The sequence below is a fragment of the Schistocerca gregaria genome, unplaced genomic scaffold (assembly GCF_023897955.1).
Source record: "Schistocerca gregaria isolate iqSchGreg1 unplaced genomic scaffold, iqSchGreg1.2 ptg000317l, whole genome shotgun sequence".
Taxonomy (NCBI): domain Eukaryota; kingdom Metazoa; phylum Arthropoda; class Insecta; order Orthoptera; family Acrididae; genus Schistocerca; species Schistocerca gregaria.
This window is the reverse complement of record NW_026061795.1, coordinates 15,002,478-15,027,005: the sequence shown is the minus strand read 5'-3', so window position 1 is coordinate 15,027,005 and position 24,528 is coordinate 15,002,478.

The window sequence follows — 24,528 nt, the reverse complement described above, 5'->3', positions numbered from 1 at the left end:
GTGAGCATGTAGGGAGGAGAGAAGATTAAAATCATGGGTGTGGTTCTTGAAGATGTTGCAGGTTCCATAAAACTTTATGGCAGGGGCAGCTGAATAACCCTGTGTATGATCCAGAAGATTCAACAACATGCTGATCAAACCTCATGGTCAAACATGGCTGCTGATAGAAAATAGGTGGTTCATATTGGCTTGAGTATCCCCATTATGTGACTGCTGTAAAGAAGAGGATGTGGGGTGTTCTCCGTCAGCTTTTATACCCACACTGGTATGCCAAAAGGCATTAAAATATACAAGGCATGCCAGAAAAGTAAGTACCATTGTGGGAAAGGACTCATGAAAACATTTCTTCAGACCGTAACAGCCACCACTGTTCAGACATTTGTCATAGCAGTAATCCAACTTTTCTATGCCCTTTCCATAGAAAGATAATACCAGTTAAGACCTCCAATACTGATCACACTTGCTTACATCATCATAGGTGTTCAAGCACCTTCATCCTGACTGATGATGAAGTAAAAGTGGTAGTCCGAAGATGTGAGATTGGCAGGTGGTCTCACTGTTCCCAAATGAATTGTTTAGTAAGGTTTTCAGTGCCACCAGCAGAAATGAAGCATCATAATGATTCGATTGAGAGTTTTGCATCTTTTGTTTTGAATAGTGTGATGGAGTTCTCTCGGTGTTTTGCAGTATCATACCGCTTTCATGGTTTCAGCTCTGAGAAGGAACTCAACAAGCAGAATGCCTTGTTGGTCGCAGAATCCATTTCACCTGACTTTTTGCACTTGCAACTTCATTATGATTTCTTTTTTGGGGGTGGTGGAGGATTGTCGGACTGTCAGTTCCTTCACTCCATAGATTGTTGATTTTATTTTGGAGTGTCATGAAGACCCCAAGTTTCATCACCAGTCACGATTCTATTTAAGAACTCATCTTCCTTATCACTGTATTCAGTGCTGAAATGTCAAAACTCTGCCAAGGTACATAATTTTGAAAGCATTTTTCAAACGCAATTCACAAAAATTTAAGCAATTTATGACTGAGTCATGCAAAACAGTTTTTGAAATACATTCTTATTGTGAACCATGTGTTTTCTCACCCATACCATCAGTGACAACAGAAGGCTGTCCAACACATGCTTCGCCATGAGTGTTTCTTCAACTGTCTCATCCACTTTCTCACCGTAAATGTCTACAAGTTGATGAATTTCAGCTGGCTTAATGTTCTGTGTGTTGGAACTAAACATAACAGAGCACACTTCACAGTCACTGGGCTCAGAGGTTGTCCTAAAGATTTTGACTGATCACTAACAAATATAAATACCACAAAATTGAGCTGCAGTGTGAAGACAATGAACCAGAGAAATGTGTGAACCTACAACACAAGTGCTGCAGTGGCAGTAGAATGATTTGGCAATTACTTTCAGGATGCACCTCATACTTAGGACTTCAATGGAAGTGCCTGTCGCCTTTTAATGTAAATTTTTGCTTATGATGGTAACTATGTTTAAGCAGTGTGTGTGTGTGGCAAGGGGGTAATTAACAGTTGAACTATCTTTGTTTTGTTTATCTCTCTCTAGTCATGACAGGTAATGTGAATCAAGGACAAAGGTACTTTCTGAGTTACCTTAGTCAAGCTCCAACCCTTCTGTCCTGTACAGCTACTTGCTTTTATCCTGAGGTTGTTACTCTCTGGTCAGCAGGTGCTCCTAAAAAAGTTGCATACATTGTGTACAAAAATCTACATTTACAAAGAATTTGTGGGGCCAGACATGTTAGTAATGCTCAAGATATGGTGTGACTATTGGTATAGGGGCAATTCAGAAAATATCACCTGTCTACATTATGGCACAACTGGAATATGCTTGCTCAAATAGTGACAATGCATTCAGCTGAACTGGTAACCAGTGCTTCATATACCAACATCGTCTCCCCCTATAAAAAAAGAAATTTAGAGGCAGTCACATAAAAAAAAGCTTCTTTTCCTCTCCTAAACACTCGAAAATTGTGTGTATGTAGTTTGTTTTCATATACAGGGTGTATTAAAAGAGCTGTCACCATTACCTACACTGCTTGCATGGTGTTAATTTGCACACAGATTTCTGGTTGTTCCACTGAAAAGCTTACCAAGACATTTACAGCATAAAACTGATACCTGCTTGTATTTTAAAAAATGTACACAGCTCAAAGGTAGTGCAACTGCAGCTCTGTAGAATTACCATGCCTTTCATGCAGTACAACATTTTTAACCTCTGGGATTTGCTATGAAGTAATTACTCGATGCCATACGAAAAAACAAAACAGCCTCACTGCTAATATTTCTCACATACGTAATAGGTGATGGGAACAATGAAACCAACAAAATTAAGAAGACCATTAGCATTTTTTTTAAATTCATCTATCTTTTACAGTAAATTTCAACCATAAATGTTTCGTAGGCACATTACAACATTAACAAACACTGCATTATAAATATAATTTGGGACTTCAGTGTGCAACTATATACATGACCATTTTTATTACTTAAGGGTTAATTTTATCAACTTACAGAAACAGTTAGTTTAAGAAACATTTAATCATGCCGATGGTCACCTGTTATCTCACTGCTACATAGTGTTAAACCATAAGCTAGGTGGAAGACTCACTGGACGAAAAACTGTTAGAACTACCTACATACATTGGTAAAAAGCACTTCTGCTGGTCTCAAAATACTTTATTGTGCGCTTCTGTTCCAAATGACAACTTCACAGCTACAGTAATTTCACCAATAAGGTGGGCTACAAATAGGTTGTAATATTCTGACCTGAGTAGCTCTTCAGCAAATAGAGCTACATAATATGTGCTACTGTTTTTACATGACCACTAATGCTAGTCATGTTTACAATAGAAACAATAATTAGGCCCAATACATTTAAAATTGTATGCCTACAGCCAGAATGTACTACTTGTTGGAAATGAAAATTCATCAAAATACTTGTAGTACACACTGAAATACCTTGCATCCATTCTCTCTTGCTGCAATAAAGCTAAATCTCATAGCCAAAGGCAGTTGTACATTGTTGAGGGGAACTAGAACAGCTAGTAAATGTAACTAAATAATATCTGTATTCATTTGAGTTTGTTTCACCAAGATCCAGATTATGTTGTCACTTATGTCCCCTTGTTCTCACATTAACCGATTAGTTTTCAATTTTGGCCAATTGATACAAGACAGACTTATAACTCCTTCATGTTCATTGTTATTGGCAATAACTTTATTAGCTCTGATGACAATACAAAACTTGATAAACAAGTCAATGCAATCTGTGCCAGCACTTACCTCTTTCAAATTTTGTTTACATTCAGTGCTATTCATTTTGTTCTAAGGCTTGTGTTTAGTATAAATAACCAATGGTGCATCTGTAGGCCATACCAGGTCCAATATTAAAACTGCCTCAATTTGATCCCATAGATTGCCACTTTACTGATGTGGCATTTAATAAATTAAAAAGAGCATCTCTCTTGAAATATTTACAAACTGAATACTGCTGAACAAGACGTACGTACATTTTGACACAGTTATACAATTGAAAACGTTGACAGATGCTCCAAAAATTTCTTTTGCAACCTGAATACTGAAACATGTTCTAGGAACTACTTTAAAATGTTAAAATTCTACACTGGAAGACACTCTGTTTCATTTTTATATTACTGCAGAAGGGCAGGAGCAAGATAATGTACTTTCAGGTTCCAGTACTGACCATGGTCTTACTGTCATCCAGTTAGAAACATTCACACAATGTTAGTCATAGCAGAAGCACTTCCACTACAATGGTTGTGACAAGTATGCTCCTAAACCCTATTATTCTCATTTACTTTTTTGTGGTTTACATTGTTCACTGATAAACAATGGCATCCTAGCAGACACTGTAGAAATAAACTTCTTTGGACCAAATACATGTTAAATGTTTATTAGTATTTCTGTCACAACAATAGAAGGTAAGTAAGGTTGCTCCACACCAAAATTATAAAATTTTTTACTGCCAACACCAGTTGTTCTGCTCCAAAATCAAACTAAATTTTCAGGTCTTCTGTGTGGTCTGCAAGTTCCTTTATGTTGGGAGCATATGTTTTACTTAATAGACAAGTTTTCTAGAACTTGTGATTTAGTAGAAAGCAAAGAAAAAACTAAAAGGTGATGAAATGAGAAATTAGAATGTGTGAGAATCACTCCAATTAGGCCAGTGGCTATATAATCTTGGTGGTGCACGGAACTGGGTTCTCAAGGCTGAGAAGAGACAGAAAAATGAAGTGAGATGTTTATGTTCCTTTGAAAGATCTAGAGACACTAGGAAGGATTATGTATGCCAATGAAGGACTATTTAAGACCATGACAGTTGGTCCTCTTGACTAGGGGTGTGAGAGAACAAACCACCACAGAAGAAAGGGAAAAATATTGTGAACTGCTATGCCAGATAGACAAATGTGTAAATTCATTAACTGAACACATAACAGGTATTGACTAGTAATAAGTTTCGCCAAAGCCAGTTGTCATTCGTTAGGTCAATACATGCCTAAGATGTCATTTTTCATGAGTAACACTGTGTGAACAAAGAACAGCTCTCAAGCATACTAAACATCAATGACCCGCTGCCTACTGGAATAACAAAGTTTCTTTATGGACCACATTTTGATTACTTGGCAGAAGCAATCTCTAGTTTATAGTGGGCTGTAATGATATCAAGCCTCATAACTTTGGCATTCTGCTGTTTTTAGGGCAGTGCTTAACAAATCAAAGAAGTTCGCCAAGATATGGCACCGTTTTTTATAATACCTGCCACTCTGCTTGTGTCATGTTAATGGAAACTGACAATCATAGCACCCACAATGGTTCAATTTTCACTTTCACAAAAAGAAAACCAGACTGTCTGTGGGTTTGGTGTTCAGCAGGGGGCAAAACCTTGTTAGTGGTCTGGCTGCGAGACTCAAAAGCATTCTAATGCCCGTGCTTACATCACCGGGTTTTGAGAGAACTGTCAGAAGGCAGCAGTGTTATTCTTGGCAGGTCCTGGCAAAAATTACTATTGGGACAGCAAATGCATTAAATCAATAGAAACTGCTGTCAGGTAGAACCACTGTACTCAATAACAACCAGAATCATTTCTATAAGTATCGCATATGAGTGCAGCTTATGGAAACTATATGGACATGAGTTCAAAATCCCTTTCTTATCTGCAGGAATTTACACTAGATTATCACACAACAGCTGTAGGGACCTAGAATAAGTTTATTCATTGAGAATACAGAAAATTGCGACACTCTCATTTCGTTATTTTCAACAGAACAACCAAAGGAAATGGAAAATCTAGCTGAAGAAATTAATAAATTACACCACAAAATTCAATTCATTTCACTGTAGGAATGAAACATTAACAAAACTTTTTATATAAAATTCTGAAATTTCCAGGAAGCCAACAATTACCAGGGTTACCATCCATATCAATATAAAAATGTGTTCTTCAGAAGAATGTTTAATCACATGCGTAATGATCCAATGGATACAAGTGAAATATAAAAAGAAACACAAATTGTAAAATCAGCTGCCTCCAGTTATGAATACATTCCCGCTGTAATACATAAATTAAACCAACCACCCACAAACAGGAAGACCATCTTTGTAATAAGCTGACCTTCCTCAAGGAAGATTTCATGCCAACCTCTTCAAGTTGTATGACATAAAAATAAGCTTCTTCACAAGCAACACAATACTGAAAGCACTAAGCAAGAATATCACAAGTCAGGTATGTCCAAACTTCTGCAATAAACAAACTGGTAGAAGCACAGGGATGCACTCTGTCTTAACATCCAAAACAAATCTGACTTTGCAGAATGAGTTACTGGGCAAGAATTGTGGCAATCAGTGTAGAAAAGAACCAGGCAAGAAATCTGACTTTCTTGAAGGAACAGAAATATCTTTCAACAGAGATACAGCACCAGTCTACTTGCTCAATGACAAATCTTGCCTTCACAACTATGAAGGCTTTATATTTCAAAAATAATTAAATTAAAAAAAAACCTGCCCCCCTTTCTCTCTTTACATCTTACCTACATTAATATCACTATAAATAATCTTGCATGATATATCTAAGCCTTCTACTCTTGTTTTTAAAAGTAAACTTCATCTACATAGCAAGAGCTGCAAATATTGGAACTTAACTCTATTTTTGGGCATTCATGTTCAGTTTTGATAAAAGTATTTACCCACACACTTTTATTGTCTCTGAGCAAAGTATGTTATATCTTCATAACACACATCAGTTGTACAGTGCTGGCTAAGTTTAGTAATCAATTATGCCTCATGGGCATGACTATTGTCTGAAGTAGTGATGGAAGGAATTGACACTGTGAATGCTGCATAGAGGGCTATGTGAGTATCTTTTCTGAGCAGCACATTGCAAATCATACCAGATAAGCTCAATTTTCAAATCTGGGGAGTTTAGTGGCCAGTGGAAGTGTTTAAATTTAGAAGAGTGTTCCAGGAACCACATTGTAGCAATTCTGGACCTGCCAACTGTATCATTGTCCTGCTGGAATTGACCGAGTCCATCAGAATTCCCAATGGACAGGATGCTTATGTATGTGTCACCTTTCAGGGTCATACCTAGCCATATACTCCAACTGCATGCCTCCTACATCATTACAGAGCCTCCACCAGCTACAACTGTCCCCTACTGACATGCAGTGTCCATAGATTCAAGAGGTTGTCTCCATGCCTGTACGCGTCCAACTGCACGACACAGTTTGAAATGAGACTTGTCCGACCAGGCAATGCATTTCCACTCATCAACAGTCAAATATCGGTGTTGATGGACCCAGGTGAGGCATAAAGCTTTGCGTCGTTCAGTCATCAAGGGTACACAAGTGGACCTTCCGCTACAAAAGTTCATATCGGTGATGGTTCACACTCTGACACTTGTCCATGGCCCAGCATTGAAATATGCAGAAGGGTTGCACTTCTGTCACTTTGAATGATTCTCTTCAGTTGTTGGTCCTGTTTTTGCAGGATCTTTCTTCGGCTGCAATGATGTTGGAGATCTTATGTTTTACTAGATTCCGGATATTCACTGAATGCTCATGAAAATAACCACTTCATTCTTACGTTGGAGATGCTTTGTCCCATTGCTCATATGCCAACTATAACACCACATTCAAATTCACGTAAATCTTGATAAGCTGCCATTGTAGCAGCACTAAGCAATCTAGCATCTGTGCCAGAAAAATGTTGTCTTATATAGGCATTGCCGACTGCAGTGCCATAATCTGTATGTTTACAAATCCCTGTATTTGAATACGCATGCCTAAGCCAGTTTTGTTGGCAATTCAGAGTATATACATATCCAGTGAGAAGATAATGATATGTTACCAATCCACATACTGTGATGGAAGAGGTACATGGCAGGGAATGTGTTCTGTTGTTTGGTGGTTGATGGTATTCTGGGACCATTTTATCCTCAGAAAAAAAACCTCTTACCTTGATATGCTCAGGCTGTTATTATGACTGGCTGACTCCCGAGACACAGTCTTTTTCCAGCAATATGGTGCACTGTGGCAGATGTTGCGGACCAGGTGTTACGAGGTATGCTGAAATGCCAGGGGTGGTCCTATTCCCTGGTGTTCTAGGCCAACAGGCATTAGAAACGTGGGCTTCTTTCTGTGAGCACATACCAAGGACAGAGTCTAACAAGCAGCTGTCAACCACATCAAAAATTTAATGAACAAAATCATTTCTGTCCTTGCCACAGGTGATGCAGATATAATGTGCTGAATGTGGATCGATCCTGATAACAGACTGGAAATTGTGCCCACAGGTTGAAATTGATTAAACTGCATAAAACTTTGTGACAATACCTTAGGTCAAATTTGTTTGCATGCTGTTACACAACATAAGTGTTCTGTAACTTTTGAGACACTCTGTTTATCCTCTGCCCATTGCAGGTTAAAAACCTTATTGTGCTGTCAGAGCCCTTGATATGTTCTCAGAAAGAGGCTAAACCACCACACATTTCAAGTCACCTGCTGTCCAGTTTATGTGGTGTTTGCTCTACTGACAACATATACATTTTTATGCCTCAATAGTCTTCTGCAACGGTCCCACTGCATGCAACTTGGCATCACAATATTTGGTTGAAAACTAGTAGACATGGGTCTGCAGTGATTCCTGTTGTGTTTGAGACTGACTGTCAATGGCAACTTACAATGTTCATCTCGATGACTAACTACGAGTTAGGATCTTAATGTGGCCACATTGTGTGGTACAACATTCCTTGTAGACAAGCATTTGGGAGAGAATAATCCCATACGAGGAGGGTTGAGGAAAGAGCATGTAAAAGGCACATTATAAAATATGTGATGAAGGGAGGCAAATAACGTTGAGTAGCATCTATCGACCCACTTTGCGACGGGTCAGGCTCTTGTCGCGCAGTTTCCTTTCCCTGAAAGAAAATCCACCTACCTCGTTTCTTAGGTAGTTGCTGCACTCGCCTCTCCTGATAGCAGCTACTGGAAAAATTGCAGAAAAGCAGTGTTGAAGAAACTGCAATTTAATAGCCGCTCACCGGAGGCCGCGATACATGTTTGCTGAAATACAATCTATGAGCAATCTTCCTAAATAAATTGAGTTATTGGAATGGTAGTAATTGTTTACTCAAACGAGAACGCGAAGTTGGTAATTCTATTTAAGCTCTTTATTGTCTTTAAGCCTGATCATCAGCCCGCTAATCTACGTTTGAAGAAAGTTCAGTTCACAATTCTATCCACACTCAAACCCCGCCAGAATTAGCTTTCAAAGTTACGGAATTTACTTAACTGCAACACAGACGATTTTCTAACATACACGTTTGCAGTCGATGTTCAATAATAGTTCGTTTTTTAACGTTAATGCTCGCCATAAGCACTTAGTAAAAGTTTACGAAGTACCGCCACGCTTTTAATTATTAAAGTTACTCGCGTCTTTCGCGGAACGAAAAGTCACAACTCGCTCAAACTCACACTACGCGTTACTGGACTCTTCCAGTCTCAAATCGCACAGTACCGAACCGATGAAGCCGTTTTATGACTTCATTTTACACATTATTCGCGAGGACACATCAAGCATGTCTCTTCTCGATCACAGTTCCTTCGCGACTCCTCATCCACTCGCGACTCACTCTCCTAGTCTGCTAACCGTCCTCGCATCTCATTGGCTCACACATCACACAGCCAATCAGAATTAACTCTTTGGGTGCGCCTCGCGCCAAAATCTAGCACGCACCAGTCATGACTTCTGAATCATTTACGTCATGATTTCTTGTTACACAAAATTTACTGTATAATTTAACAAACCGAAAGGAAAACTAGACTTTACTTTATTTCCAGAAATTATTTAAATACTCGCGAACGTTCTGGCTGCTTGTACAATACCATACACTCTTGGACATCCGACATTCACTAAGATGGGGAACCACTGGCGACTCTGTTCCCACGGTTACATCGTCTGAACACTTGCGAGTTCCAACCTAGATTTTATACACTTGCAAAGAATGGCGAATGTCCCTCTTTCATTCACTCAGGCACACTCATTCACTCTCACCTACTCATATAAAATAACTGTTCACAAAAATTCAAAACATTTATGGTTTTAACAAAGTTATAGGTGAATTTCTAAAAGTAAAATTCTCAAAATAAATACAAAAGCACGGAAGGTGATTTTGTTTCATAGTTGGATGGTCACTGAAGGTGATCTATACATAATGGTATTTATTTAGACTCGAAAATTGTAGAAATTTGCGTTTTCTGTAAGATTTTTCTAATTTCCAAAATATGCAGGTTTCAAAGCTCAAATTTGGATGACTTATTTTTATTCATAACAGAAACTAGTATATTAACTTTTAATTTCCTCAGGTTCCTCAGTTAGAAGTTATTAAAGATGAAAGTTCCACGTTATACACGCGGCTAGTTAGCGCACAGGTCTTACATTCTCACGGTACAGACATGCCATATGGTCGTGACGTCAGACGAACGGACACCGGTAATCTGCCCGCTACAGCACATATGCTAGTCTGATGGCTACTTTACAGTCTGTCTACATTTCACAGTAAATATTTGATAGAAAACTGTGCGCTCGCACTAGTTGCGACGCCACAACTTCACTGAGTGGTCAGCATATCTGACTGCCATGCAGTTCATTTCCAGTCATGTCACACCTTCTCTCTGCTCAGGGAGTGGGTGATATGTTGTCCTTATTATTGATTCATCATCGCCAGCATGAAAGTCACCCACCGTGGTGTCAACAGAAAAGACCTGCAACTTGTCAGCCAAACTTACCCAGCAAGTGACTCCCAGGTATCAATGTCCATATGACCACTTCATTCCACCTAGAGCATTAGAAAGGGAAACGTACCAAAGAGGAACAGTGACTAAATATGCTAAATGTGTTGGGCTATAAACAAACAAAGATACTATTTCAAAATTTAAAAGCTTTTGTCTACCTTGGTCACCAAAGTCTGAACATTATGGCCTTTCCTCAGAAACATACAGTGATCACAAGTCCAAAGTAGCAACCGAAAAGATATCTTATCAGTGTACTATCAGATATGAGGCTCCTCTGAAATTGTCTATGGAGGTTTTTTACTTTCTCCTACATAAAGGGTGAGATGAACTCCACTGATAAAATTCAGGTGGTGGTTCAAAGATGTTTTATGAGTATTTTGGTACAATGGACCTTGGTCTCCTGTGGCTCACTGCAAAGTAATAATGTAATTATGATTTATTTAGTTTGTTACCTTCATTTCTTCTGAAAATACACTGTCCAGACACGTTAATGTGACTACCCGTCAAGACCTCGAATAACCTCTTTTTGCAGTGCACACCGTTGCGAGACATGCAGGAAGAGATTCATGGAAATGATCATATGGCATTAATGACTGGCAGACCCCATCCAGGCTCGATCAGTTGCCTACTGCAATTCTTTTCATTTTATGCTGCTTTTGAGACATGCTTGTTGATGACAAGAACAACACAATGCCCACTTTCCAAGGACACAAAAATCCCGTATCAAACTGGGCTCCCCCACGTGGCTGTGAGGTTCTGTATTAACAGGGGTGTGGAGCCATTACTATTTCATTGCCAAGTCCAGGTGTTCTAGGTTTCTCATGTGAGGATCCACAGACAATACACCCTGGCAGGGGGGTTCCCACAGATTCTCAGTTGGTTTAAATCCGTGGACTTTGGTGGTTAGAGGCATGTAATAAACTCGTCCTGTTGCTGTTTGAACCACACATGTACACTGCGAGCTGTGTTGCATTGTACTGCTGGTAAATGTCACTATGCTGAATAAAAACAAACTGTGTGTACGGGTGGACACGGCCCTCGAGGACAGACGGATACATCTGTTGATCCTTTGTGCCTCCCAGAATATCATCACCACCCAGGGAATGCCACAGACTCCCTCCCCTGTTGTGCCCCATTCTGACAGTTGTTGCAGTGTGTTTTGCTTTCAGACATTTAACAATGTGCATGCCAATGGCCATCTGTCATTTGAAAAGCCTCTCGGTTCATCTGGGTGGTCAGTTGTTTAACAGATGCACGTCTCTGCAGCTGACACTCACCCCTGTCATCTGTGGCCCATGACTACACAACAGTATCCACGGCACCAATTCTGAATAGCACCATTTTGCTGAGCACAGTATACTTTAACCACACTGACATGCGAACAGTTTACAGACTTACTCATTCCCAAATGCTTCCACCCTTTCCCCAAAAGCCAATGACAGTGCACATTTTGACTCCTCCTTACAGTGACAACTGCACTATTTTCTCTGGCTCCCAACATGCTTTGTATACCCTTCACTGCTAGTGGTGTTGTCTGTGAGTGATTACTGCATGTCGATTTTGATTGCAGGCAGTGGTCACAGTAATATTATGGACCAGACCGTGTATCTACACAATAAAGAAAAAAACCCAGTGTAGCATATCAACTGTATTTTGTCAAAAAATATGCAAGTTTTTTCCACAGAAACGAAAATTTCTAAATTCGTTCCCCTGTTGAAAAAGAGTGATAATCTTGAAACAGAAAACTGCAGACCTGTCTCACTTCTCCCAACTTTTTCTAAGGTTTTGGCGATACTAATCAAATATAGAGTGACACATTATCTTAATTATGGAATCTGATAAACAGTAATCAGCATGGATTTCTAGCTGGGAGTAGTACCGAAACAGCTTTACTGGAAAAAACCCAAAAGAAATAATTAGTAAATTGGGAGAGGGAAAAAGTGTTGTCAGGATAAATCTAGAGCTGTCAAAAGCCTTTGACACTGTTGATCACAGCATACTTTTGGAAAAGCTTGAAGCTATAGGTATCAGAGGACCGGAACAAAAAGTGGCTTGAGTAGTATCTGGAAAAGAGGATGACGGTGGTTGGAATTACAGCACCAAAAGAAGTGTATTAGGCCCCTTGCTGTTCCCCATTTACATTAATTATATTCATGTGCCAGAGAGAAAAGCTAGAATCAAGTTGTTTTGCTGAAGATACTAGTTTAATTGTTTGTTTTATGAAGCAGTCATTGCACACTATTGTGGACCATGTCCTACAAGATACACAAAAATGGCTCAGTGCAAACAAGCTAACACTGAATGCAAAAAAAAAAAAAACTAATTATGTGCAATATGTAAGAATAAGTGAACATGACGACCTACATCTCACTATGGAGGGAAACAACTTGAAAGAGTTCAGTGAGCAAAATTCCTGGGTATGCACATTGATGAGAAGATAAACTGGAAGGACCATGTGGTGAGCTTAGCACTAAAACCCAATTCAGCATGTTTTGTACTTGGAATAATTTCAAGAGTTTGTAGTAATGACTGTACCAGATTAGTATATTTTGGCTATTTCCAGTCAATTGAGGCCTATAGGATAGTATCCTTGAGGAAAAACAAATTGTTGTTTAAATGAGATTTTCAAATTACAAAAACACCCTATTCAGATAACGACCCAGAGCCCACATCAAACACGTTGTAGGCCCCTTTTTAAAGCATTGGAAATTTTTGCAATTCCATCATTATACATTCTGAAATGTCTGTCGGTGATCAAACAAAATCGCGACAAAATGAAAAACCAATACAGGTTACCATACACGGCAATGTAAAAATCTCCACTTACAGGCTGTAATAAGGACCCAAAGTCAGAAACATGTATGTAATCAAGGCAACAAACTTTTTAATGCACTACCAAAACATATCAAAGAGCTGGAAAATTAGGATAAATTTAAAACTGTTATAAATAACAACATGCTTGACAAATGTTATTACAGCATAAGTGAATAGCTGTGCACAAATGTATAAGGATTTAATTTCATTTGATGAACAAAATTTCATCAGTGAACGTGTCTTGCAAGCCCATAAGAAGATCAATAACCACATGCTTAACAAATGTCACTAAAGTATAAGTGAATAGCTCTGCTCAACTGTAGAAAAATATATGATGTGGCAAATGAAATCACAACTTCAAGGAATAGGTCTGTCCAGCACATAATTTCTTGTGTCATAAAAACAGTTATTTGTTGTATATTGTATTAAAAATGAGATAAATTAATATGAATACAGCACAAATTTGATCATTGGGATGTTGTGGTCTTAAGTCCTGATACTGGTTTGATGCAGCTCTCCATGCTGCTCTATCCTGTGCAAGCTGCTTCATCTCCCAGTACCTACTGCAACCTACATCCTTCTGAATCTGTTTACTGTATTCATCTCTTGGTCTTCCTCTACGTTTTTACCTTTCCTGCTGCCCTCCAATACTAAATTGGTGATGTCTGAGAACATGTCCTACCAACCGATCCCTTCTTCTACTCAAGTTGTGCCACAAACTCGCCTTCTCCCGAATCGTATCCAATACCTCCTCATTAGTTATATGATCTACCCATCTAATCTTCAGCATTCTTCTGTAGCACCACATTTCGAAAGCTTCTATTCTCTTATTGTCCATGTTTCACTTCCATACCAGGCTACACTCCATACAAATACTTTCAGAAACGACTTCCTGACACATAAATCTATACTCGATGTGAACAAATTTCTCTTCTTCAGAAACGCTTTCCTTGCCAGTCTACATTTTATATCCTCTCTACTTCTCATCAGTTATTTTGCTCCCCAAATAGCAAAACTCATTTACTACTTTAAGTGTCTCATTTCCTAATATAATTCCCTCAGTATCACCTGACTTAATTCGACTACATTCCATTATCCTTGTTTTGCTTTTGTTGATGTTCACCTTATATCCTCCTTTCAAGACACTATACATTCCGTTCAACTGCTCTTCCAGGTCATTTGCTGTCTCTGACAGAATTACAATGTCACTGGCGAACCTCAAAGTTTTTATTTCTTCTCCATGGCTTTTAATACCTACTCCGAACTTTTCTTTTGTTTCCTTTACTGCTTGCACAATATACAGATTGAATAACATCGAGGAGAGGCTACAACCCTGTCTCATTCCCTTCCCAACCACTGCTTCCCTTTCATGTCCCTTGACTCTTATAACTGCCATCTTGTTTCTGTACAAATTGTAAATAGCCTTTCGCTCCCTGTATTTTACCCCTGCCACCTTTACAATTTGAAAGCAAGTATTCCAGTGAACATTGTCAAAAGCTTTCTCTAAGTCTACAAATGTTAGAAACGTAGGTTTGCCTTTCCTTAATCTACTTAATAAGGTAAGTCGTAGGGTCAGTATTGCCTCACATGATCCAGTATTTCTACGGAATCCAAACTGATCTTCCCCGAGGTTGGCTTCTAGTTTTTCCATTCATCTGTAAAGAATTTGCGTTAGTACTTTGCAGCTGTGACTTATTAAACTTATAGTTTGGTAATTTTCTCATCTGTCAACGCTTGCTCTCTTTGGGATTGGAATTATTATACTCTTCTTGAGGTCTGAGGGTATTTCGCCTGTCTCATACACCTTGCTCACCAGATGGTAGAGTTTTGTCATGACTGGCTCTCCCAAGGCTGTCAGTAGTTCTAAAGGAAGGTTTTCGACTCAGGTCTTTCACTGCTCTGTCAAAATCTTCATGCAGTATCATATCTCCCATTTCATCTTCATCTACATCCTCTTCCATTTCCACAATATTGTCGTCAAGTACATCACCCTTGTATAGATCCTCTATATACTCCTTCCAACTTTCAGCTTTCCCTTCTTTGCTTAGAACTGAGTTTCCATCTGAGCTCTTGATATTCATACAAGTGGTTCTCTTTAATTTTCCTGTAGGCAGTATCTATATTACCCCTGGTGAGACAAGCCTCTACATCCTTACATATGTCCTCTACCCATCTCTGCTTAGCCATTTTGCACATCCTGTCGATCTCATTTTTGAGACATTTGTATACCTTTTTGCCTTCTTCATTTACTGCATTTTTATATTTTCTCCTTTCATCAGTTAGGTTCAATAACTCTTCTGTTACCCAAGGATTTCTAGCAGCCCTCATCTTTTTTCCTACTTTATCCTCTGCTGCCTTCACTACTTCGTTTCTCAAAGCTACCCATTCTTCTTCTACTGTATTACTTTCCCCCATTCCTGTCATTTGTTCCCTTACGGTCTCCTTGAAGCTCTGTACAACCACTGGTTCTTTCAGTTTATCCAGGTCCCATCTCCTTAAATTCCCACCTTTTTGCAGTTTCTACAGGTCATAACCAATAGATTGTGGCCAGAGTCCACATTTGCCCCTGGAAATGTCTTACAATTTAAAACCTGTTTCCTAAATCTCTGTCTTACCATTATATAATGTGAAATATTGCAGTATCTCCAGGTCTCTTCCACATATACAACCTTCTTTCATGATTCTTGAACCCAGTGTTAATCATAGCTAAGTTATGATCCGTGCAAAATTCTACCAGATGGCTTCCTCTTTCATTTCTTCCTCCCCCCCCCCCCCCCAATCCATATTCACCTACCACGTTTCCTTATTTCCCTTTTCCTGCTACCGAATTGCAGTCACCAATGACTATTAAATTTTCGTCTCCTTTCACTATCTGAATAATTTCTTTTACTTCATCATACATTTCTTCGTCATCTGCAGAGCTAGTTGGCATATAAAGTTCTACTACTGTGGTAGGCGTGGGCTTCGTGTCTATCTTGGCCACAATAATGCGTTTACTATGCTGTTTGTAGTAGCTTACCCACACTCCTATTTTTTTTATTCATTATTCAACCTACTCCTGGTTACCCCTCATTGATTTTGTGTTTATAACCCTGTAGTCACCTGACCAAAAGTCTTGTTCCTCCTGCCACCGAACTTCACCAATTCCCGCTATATCTTACTTTAACTTATCCATTTCCCTTTTTAAATTTTCTAACCTACCTGCCCGATTAAGGGATCTGAAATTCCACGCTCCGTTCCGTAGAACGTCAGTTTTCTTTCTCCTGATAACGACATCCTACTGAGTAGAGCTCGCCCAGAGATCCGAATGGGGGATTATTTTACCCCCGAAATGTTTTACCGAAGAGGACGCCATCATCATTTAACCATACAGTAAATGTGCATGCCCTCGGGAAAAATTTCTGCCATAGTTTCCCCTCGCTTTCAGCCATTCGCAGTCCCAGCACAGCAGGGCCATTTCGGTTCGTGTTACAAGGGCAGATCAGTCAATCATCCATAATGTTGCCCTGCAACTACTAAAAAGGCTGCTGCCCCTCTTTAGGAATCACACCTTTGTCTGGCCTCTCAACAGATACTCCTCCGTTTTGGTTGCCCTATGGTACATCTATCTGTATCACTGAGGCAAGCAAGCCTCCCCACCAACGGCAAGGTCCATGGTTCATGGTTCATTGGGATGATGATAAATAAAAGTGGCGAGTGGATGAGTGTGTTATGCATTGCAAGGCAAAACACAGCCAACTGGGCACGGTATAGCAAGAGCCAACGCTGCAGCACACTACTGGAACAGAAACCTTTCATCATTTTCCACTATGGAAGTGTTTAGAGAACGTGAGCTTAAGTCCTAAACGAACATAGTGTGGATGTGTAAGCCCTCAGCCTTCGTGCACTAAATTCTTCTCATCTCAGTACCACAGCCTTCGCCATCGGCGTAACCGTGGAATGCAGTAAGGGGTTGGCTGTTCGACCACAAGAAGCAGTAGCCTGCCCTGAGTTACAAGGGGCTAGCGGAAATTCGCGGGGATTGTCAGCTGCACTGTTTTGCTGCTTTACCTACAACTCAGACTATTGTGGTCGTGACATTTCTTGTACCTATTAAGTGTTGCAACAATGTATTTGTATGATTTCAGCTGTTACAACTGCGACTCTTTGGCATCACGGTAATAGGGTACGGCATTTTTTCGCCTGTTTAACTGCACAGTTTTATTTTTCGCTATCGATTTGCTGTAGTACCTTAGAACATATTCTGAGGTCAAACAGAACGACCTCAACGCGAGCCAGCATGAATTTCGAGAATATAGATCATGCAAAACCCAATTCACTTAAAAAGCACAGTTGTCCTGGTGAGTGAAATGCGTTTCGGAAATCAGTAAACACCGTTTTCCCCTGCCTGCCTTGATCTCTGGTTTTCAGACTGTCGTTCGAGTCGGGTTGCACGTAGTCGATGTTTTCGGAATCCATGCTGCTTAGCAGGGGGGAGCTCATTCAGTCTGAGGTAACTCGTTACGCCTGAGTTCAGAATTATAAATTTTCTGCTTGACCAAGATTTCGTGCCACCGTGAAGACCAGCCTAGACTTCAGGGTGGCTCTAATGCCACTTTTGATTCCTTGTGGATAGCTTGGAAGTTAATGCTGATAATCTCTGAGAACTGTACACAGTCGTATGCGTGAATACAAGGTGCGCTGATAAAAAGTAAAACATTTATTAACTGTCGGCTGCTACTTGGTAATCAGCACGTGATTACCGACGCAAAAGGTAATACAGAGTTTGACAGTAGGCGTACAAAAAATATCTCGTGACCAAAGACGTAAGCGTAGTTATGGCGATTCGCTTCTTAAAAGTTTACACAAGTACAGATGGAAATTGTGCTCGAATATCTGACACAAATAAAGCAATATACTGATGTGAGTTGGGCGTTTTACTGCTCTGTAACTGGCAACAGGATCGCGTTTACGTGTATGTTATCTGGGCATCACAACCAATTAAAATAAATCCTCCCCCCCCCCCCCCCCATAAGCATAAAAAAGCAAATGTCGGGCTTGGTAGTCTAGCGATAATGAGCGTGCAGGAACAGTAGAAGTCGCTAGTTCGAATCTCGGTGCCTTTCTTTTTTGTATTTTTAAGTGCAGTGTGCCATGTTTTTGGCTAAATATACCACTTATTCTTTTACCCTTGTTTTCGTCTGTCTGTTGCAGATCCTTTGCTTCAGGAACGGGGAGATGTATCAAGTTGAAATTTTTTTCACATACAGAGGTCGTGTTCCCTTCACGGTGTAAAATATACAGACCTAGAGGGCACTTTCTGTTGACCTACACTAATGAAAATTAGCAAGGAGCAAGGTTTTACAGTACACGTAAAGGAAAAATCCGAAAACTGGCAATTTGTTATTATATCACACGGAAATTGTTATCCAACATCGAACTTCAAATTACAACATCAGTAGTTCTGCGTTCATGTTGACTGGGTCCCAATACTAAACGTCAAATATCGCGCAAGGAATGGCAGTATTGTGTTTCGGAATGTAGCCGTCATCAGATATCCATATGCGATTACTGCATGTGCATATGTCGTTCAAAGTTGCATGTGAAGCAAAATTTCGCAGAATAGACGCAGTTAGCCTCAATGCAAAACTTCTAATTACTCTAATAACAGTAATACTTAAATATCTTCAACATTTCGCGGTCCTGTCACCAACTGTATAAATATTAATTTTAATAATGAACAGTCTCAGTTGCACCGTTTATCTAGAATTTACCTGTGTTTCAGTCGGGATAACCCTACCTTCTTCACAATAACATATCTACTGTCTGTCCATAGTGGACATCGCGAAGTTAATACTACTAATTCATAAACTATCGCCAGACTGTAAAACTTATCTGGCACTGCCTCGGCCCCACTTCGCGACCGCGATACGGCAGCCACGAGCGCTGTACTGGATCTCCACTATGAACACACAGTAAACACTGTTATTCTGAAGAAGGTTGAGTTATCCCTACTGAAACCTGGGTAAAGTCTAGGTAAGCGGTGCAACAGAGGCTGTTCATTATTAAAATAATAATACTGGTCGCCTGCTTCCTGCATGACTTTGTCACATTTGTACTATTAAAATGAAAACATTCTCGAAAATCTTATAATCCGTGGGATCGGTATCTTGCCAGGATCAATGTCGATAACGGGTGAAAATAGTCGAGATTCTCTACTCCCGGAACGTATGAACTGTCTACATACATAATTAAGTTTGTATAACATCCTCACCGAGCGAGTCCATTTTTTCGTTTTTTTTTGTATATTATGCAATGTACCTTTTTTCTCTTTTGAAAATGTGTCTTAATGACGTGTAAGATTTGGCAGTTCATGGATGACTGACATGCAATGATTCAAACCCATTACATTCTTATGCCTTGTCTTAAATAACAATGCTGCAATGAGACTGAAAATTGAAACCTATTACAGGGTTGCCACAACTTTCCCCCAAGTGAAAGACCTAAATTGTAAAAAATAAAGTAATGACCTCTGTGTTTCTGAACGTGTGAACAAAAATCTTAAGTACTAACATCAAAATGTTGTGTAATGAACTGCTTGTAGATGGAGAAAGGAAGCCCAATGGTAGATATGTTTAATTAAGATCACTGATTTTATTTTCATAAAGCGAAACCTATTTGGTGACGAAAATATGCATTTTCTTGGAGTTGCGAGACACATTCTTGAAAGCAGTGATGGTATTTAAAATAATCTCAGAAAAAAAGTAGGCCTCTCGAAATAAATGTACAAGGTGGGGAAGAGGTGTGTCAACCAACACTGTAGGTGACTGCTAATAAAATTATGCTTCTATGTTCGTAATTGTCGGTTATTACTCACTGAGTTATGTCTATTATCTACAGGTATTGTGTGATTCTTTTTCTTTCAATAAATACATGACTTCATAGTGTACAAACTGCCTGCGATTGCCACAAATTTTTTTTTCTTATCGTCCATTCTTTCAAATATATAAACTACTTTCGAAGTGCCAAAATATACTATAATAAATAAATTTTGTATCAAACGCCGCACTGTACAATGTACTTGCTGTGAGACAGTCACGATGCCCGAAATACATCGCCTGGGGCCGAGGAGGGGCACCACAGTCCTAGGTCCATGGTAGTACCCGCACATTAGTGGCAAACTATGGGCTTTGGATCGGCAGGCCCGATCCGTTAGAGAGACCCACAGAAATGGCCTGCAATTTTGGCCCGCCACGAAAGTCCATTCATGTGGCCAGCCATTCACATGTCACAGTCACCACGTCGATGAAATGAGACCGCGGCGATAACACACGCAACGGGTAACTCGAGCAAATACTCTGAGAGTAGTCAGCAACTCACCGTAAGGATGATCGCTCAGGCACATAGAAAAGACCATCAAACTCTATAACTAAATTTTTGGCTATAGCCTTTGTCAGAAAACGAAAGTAGTTGTGACTTTTTTTTACCGCCAGTTCATTCGTCCAGTTGCGGAAGCTGTCAGGCGCTGACGCCACGCTGCAACACACTACTGCCAGGCGGGCTGCATCGGGCACAGCCCCTGTAAATTAGCAACTGCACAGTCCAGCGATCTAAGAAAGTTGCAACTCGGTCTGCAGAGGTCCTTGGTGCACACGAGACACTAGAACAGGTGGTGCACACAACCGCGACAGTATCACTGCTGCTGCGGACCTTTCGCTGCATCCACCGTGACTCGTGCGGCCACTGGAGTGTAAGTGTGCCTCCCGGGCAGTCCCGTCGTAGCCGACAATTGGTGCCCAGCATCGACTCCGACTGCACGCCGCCTTCGCTTCCTGTCCACAGTGTTAACTATACAGACGGCGCTTCTACGAAATCGGCAAAAAATTAAATGGTGTATAAAAAGAATATTATGTTTTTGAAGAAAACTACACTGTCAAAAATTCCCTTTAACTAACAGCTAAAATTAAAAACTTTTCCATTTCTGATGATGGTAATTCCGTATTCTTTAACGTAGTTAATTTACTTGTTAACATTCACATTTATGAGACTATTAAAATTACCGATGAGAATCTTCTCCAACACGAAAACCTAATGTACAAGAAATTAAAGATGTCATTAGGTTATTACTTCTGATACTCTCCTACAACTATTTCCAGTTTAACGCTGAAATTTTTTTTACGACCTTAAGCCTTTGCCGTGCCCATTTGTATAACAAGTACGCTTGCCAACAGTTTTGTTAAACATCACAAAAGGCAGTACTTTAAGAAATTGGTGTGACCTGAGCAATTTTCCAGTCTTTAGGTACGGATCTTTCTGTGAGCGGTTGTATATAATTACTAAACATGGAGCTATTGTATCAGCACACTCAGAGGAAATTGACTGGTATACAATCTGGAACGGAAACCTTGCCTTTAATAAGTGTTTTAAGCTGCTTTGCTACACCGAGGATATATGCTTCTCATTTTGGCACTTTCTGTTGAATGGGCTTCGGGAATACTTGCTTCGTATTCTTTGCTGAAGGAGTTTCGGAAAACCACGTTTCTTAACTCTACTTTAGTAGCACTGTCATCAGTGACTCCACCGTTACTTTCGCGCAGTGAAGCTACTGATGGCGTCTTGACACTGGTGTACTTCATGCATGACCAGAATCTCTTTGGGTTTTTCGCCAGATTTCGAAACAGAGTTTTGTTGCGGAAATTATCAAGAGCATCTCGCTGTAGTAACCGCTATATTTAGAACTTCTGCAAAACATTGCTAGTCTTGCGGATTTTGGATTCTTTTAGTTTTGGCATGCTTTTTCGTTACTTCTGCAACAGCGATTTCACCCGTTTTGTCCATGGGGGATCAGTACCATCACTTATTAATCTATGTGGTATATATATCTCTCAATTGCAATCGATACTATTTCTCTGAAATCATTCCACATCTTTTCTACGCTTACATGATCAGATCGGAAGGAGTGGAGGCTGTTTCCTTAAAAATCGTTAAGAGCATTGTCAGCTTTTTTTAAACAGATGTACTTTAAGTTTCATTTTGATGGTTGTAGGTGTTACACTATTCAGTGTACGGGCAACTGACTTGTGGTCGCTAATCCCTGTATTCGTCATGATACTACCTATTCATCCAGGAATATTTGCTGCTATGAGGTCAAGTACGCTTTCGTAACCATTTATGCTTCGAGTGGGCTCACGAACTAATTGTTCAAAATAATTTTTTTACAAAGCATTCAGTACAATTTCGGCTGACGTTTTATGCGTACCGCCGCCTTTAAAGGTATAAATTTTCCAGCATATCGAGGATAGATCGAAATCAACACCGACTATAATTGTGGGAGTGGGGTACCGATTTGAAATGAGACTCACGTTTTCTTTGAACTGTTCAGCAACTATATCCTCTCAGTCGGGGTCGGTAAAACGATCCAGTTTAGTCCGATTGACAAGTACAGCCTCTACCCAAACTATTTCGCAGGAACTATCTACTTCAGTTTCACTACAAGGTAAACTACTTCTGACAGCAATAAATACTCCAGCACCAACTATGTTTAATCTATCCCTTCTGAACGTTGTTAGGTCGTTTGAAAAAATTTCGGCTTAACATATTTCCGGCTTTAGCCAGGTTTCCGTACCTATAACTGTTTGAGCTTCAGTGCTTTCTATTAGGGCCTGGAGCTCTGGTTCTTTCCCAACACAGATACGATAATTTACAACACCGATCGTTTCTACAACCACCTTACTGTGTGTTACCTGCCCCCTTTTAGACAGACGCCATTTCTATGTTTTCCTGAGACCCTCTAACCTAAAAATCCGCCCCCACTACCCGTGTAGTGGACTCCTGACCTATTAAGCGGAATCCGGAAACCCACCACACTATGGCTCAAGTCAAGGAATCTGAGGCCTACACAGTCACATAACCGCCTGAGCCTATGATTCATACCTTCCACTCGGCTCTGCACCGAAGGACCACAGTCGGTTCTGTCGATGATTGTGCAGATTATGAGCTCCGCCTTAAACTCGCTTAACCATATCCGCTAAACAAAAGGAGAGAGAATCTCCTCCAATCCAAAGCGACACAAGCCATTGGCACCGACTGGGGCCACCACCTGCAGTTGGGTGCACCCTGTACTCTTCATGGCATCCGGAAGCACTCTTTAGAAATCAGGACTGACTCCCCCACCTTGTGCACACTGCCATCCTTCCACACCTTGGCAGCCATGTTACTAAGGGGGCCCAATTACGCGCCTATTATTGGAGTTCCGAACCACCAGCAAACTCACCTTCTGTGAACACCACGAATTTGCGTTCCAAGAAGGTTCCTCTGGAGGCCCTACGATCGGCCCCTCGCAAAGTCTTTCGCTGCCTGCCATACTTTGGAATGATCTCTCACTCGACCACAGGTGAGGGATCAACCTCAGCGCTGCAGACCAACATAAATGTAGGATAATGACATCACTGCTGCTCAAAAATCTGCAGTCAGAGAAGACAACTCCAAATGCAAGGGGAAAAGACACAAGAATGCTATAAGTAAATATCAGAAACTTATCTATTATAAAGAACATTCCTAGATGTTGAAAGCGACCGAAATTGTTAATTCTACTTACGATGTTTTAAAAGAATTAACTTATATGGTAAAATAAACCAAGTCTGCTTTTCTTCATGGTTACGTGACGTTACGTATATATGTTTTGTATTTTTATTCGTCAATGCCTTCCGTTTAAGCACTCACTCAAGCTAAACAGGTCTCTGCTGCCAAGTCATTATCAATTGTCATTGATGAAGGGTGAAAACAAAGGAAAGAGTATTCACTTTCTTTTGCCTGATGGCGGATTTAGGGAGTTGGGATGCATGGCAAAAGCGCATTCTTACGCGACTTTTATTTTTACCAAAGTACTTTTATACCGTAACAGCGTTGTGTACGTTCATTATGACTCTATGATCATACTGATATACTAAAAAGGACAACCAAACCAGCATCCACTGCAACGTGGATAGTAGTACGAAAAGATTTGTTTTTACTTTTTAGACATTACTCCTGACTAGAAAATTCGAAGCGCAAATGACCGTTACAATCGAGTCTGCACAATTCGAAGTTCGAATAATTAACTCGACTTTTCATCTAGAGTAATCAGGAAAAATCGAAATAAAATTTTGATTTTTTTTACTAACGTATTTCCAGTTTTCTTACATGTTTTTTTGCTTTAGTATTTGAAACGGAAGGTACACACAAATGTTCGAAAATACATAAATTCAGCTTCATTCATTTTTCAATGCTGAACCAACTGTCACGAATGGTTGCTTTTTGTCAATTAAGTTTCTCATAAAGAACCTTATGTCTTTGGAGCTAGCGTGTCACTCCTTATTTGTATCTGGGACTTCTGTTCCCAGACTAACCGTAA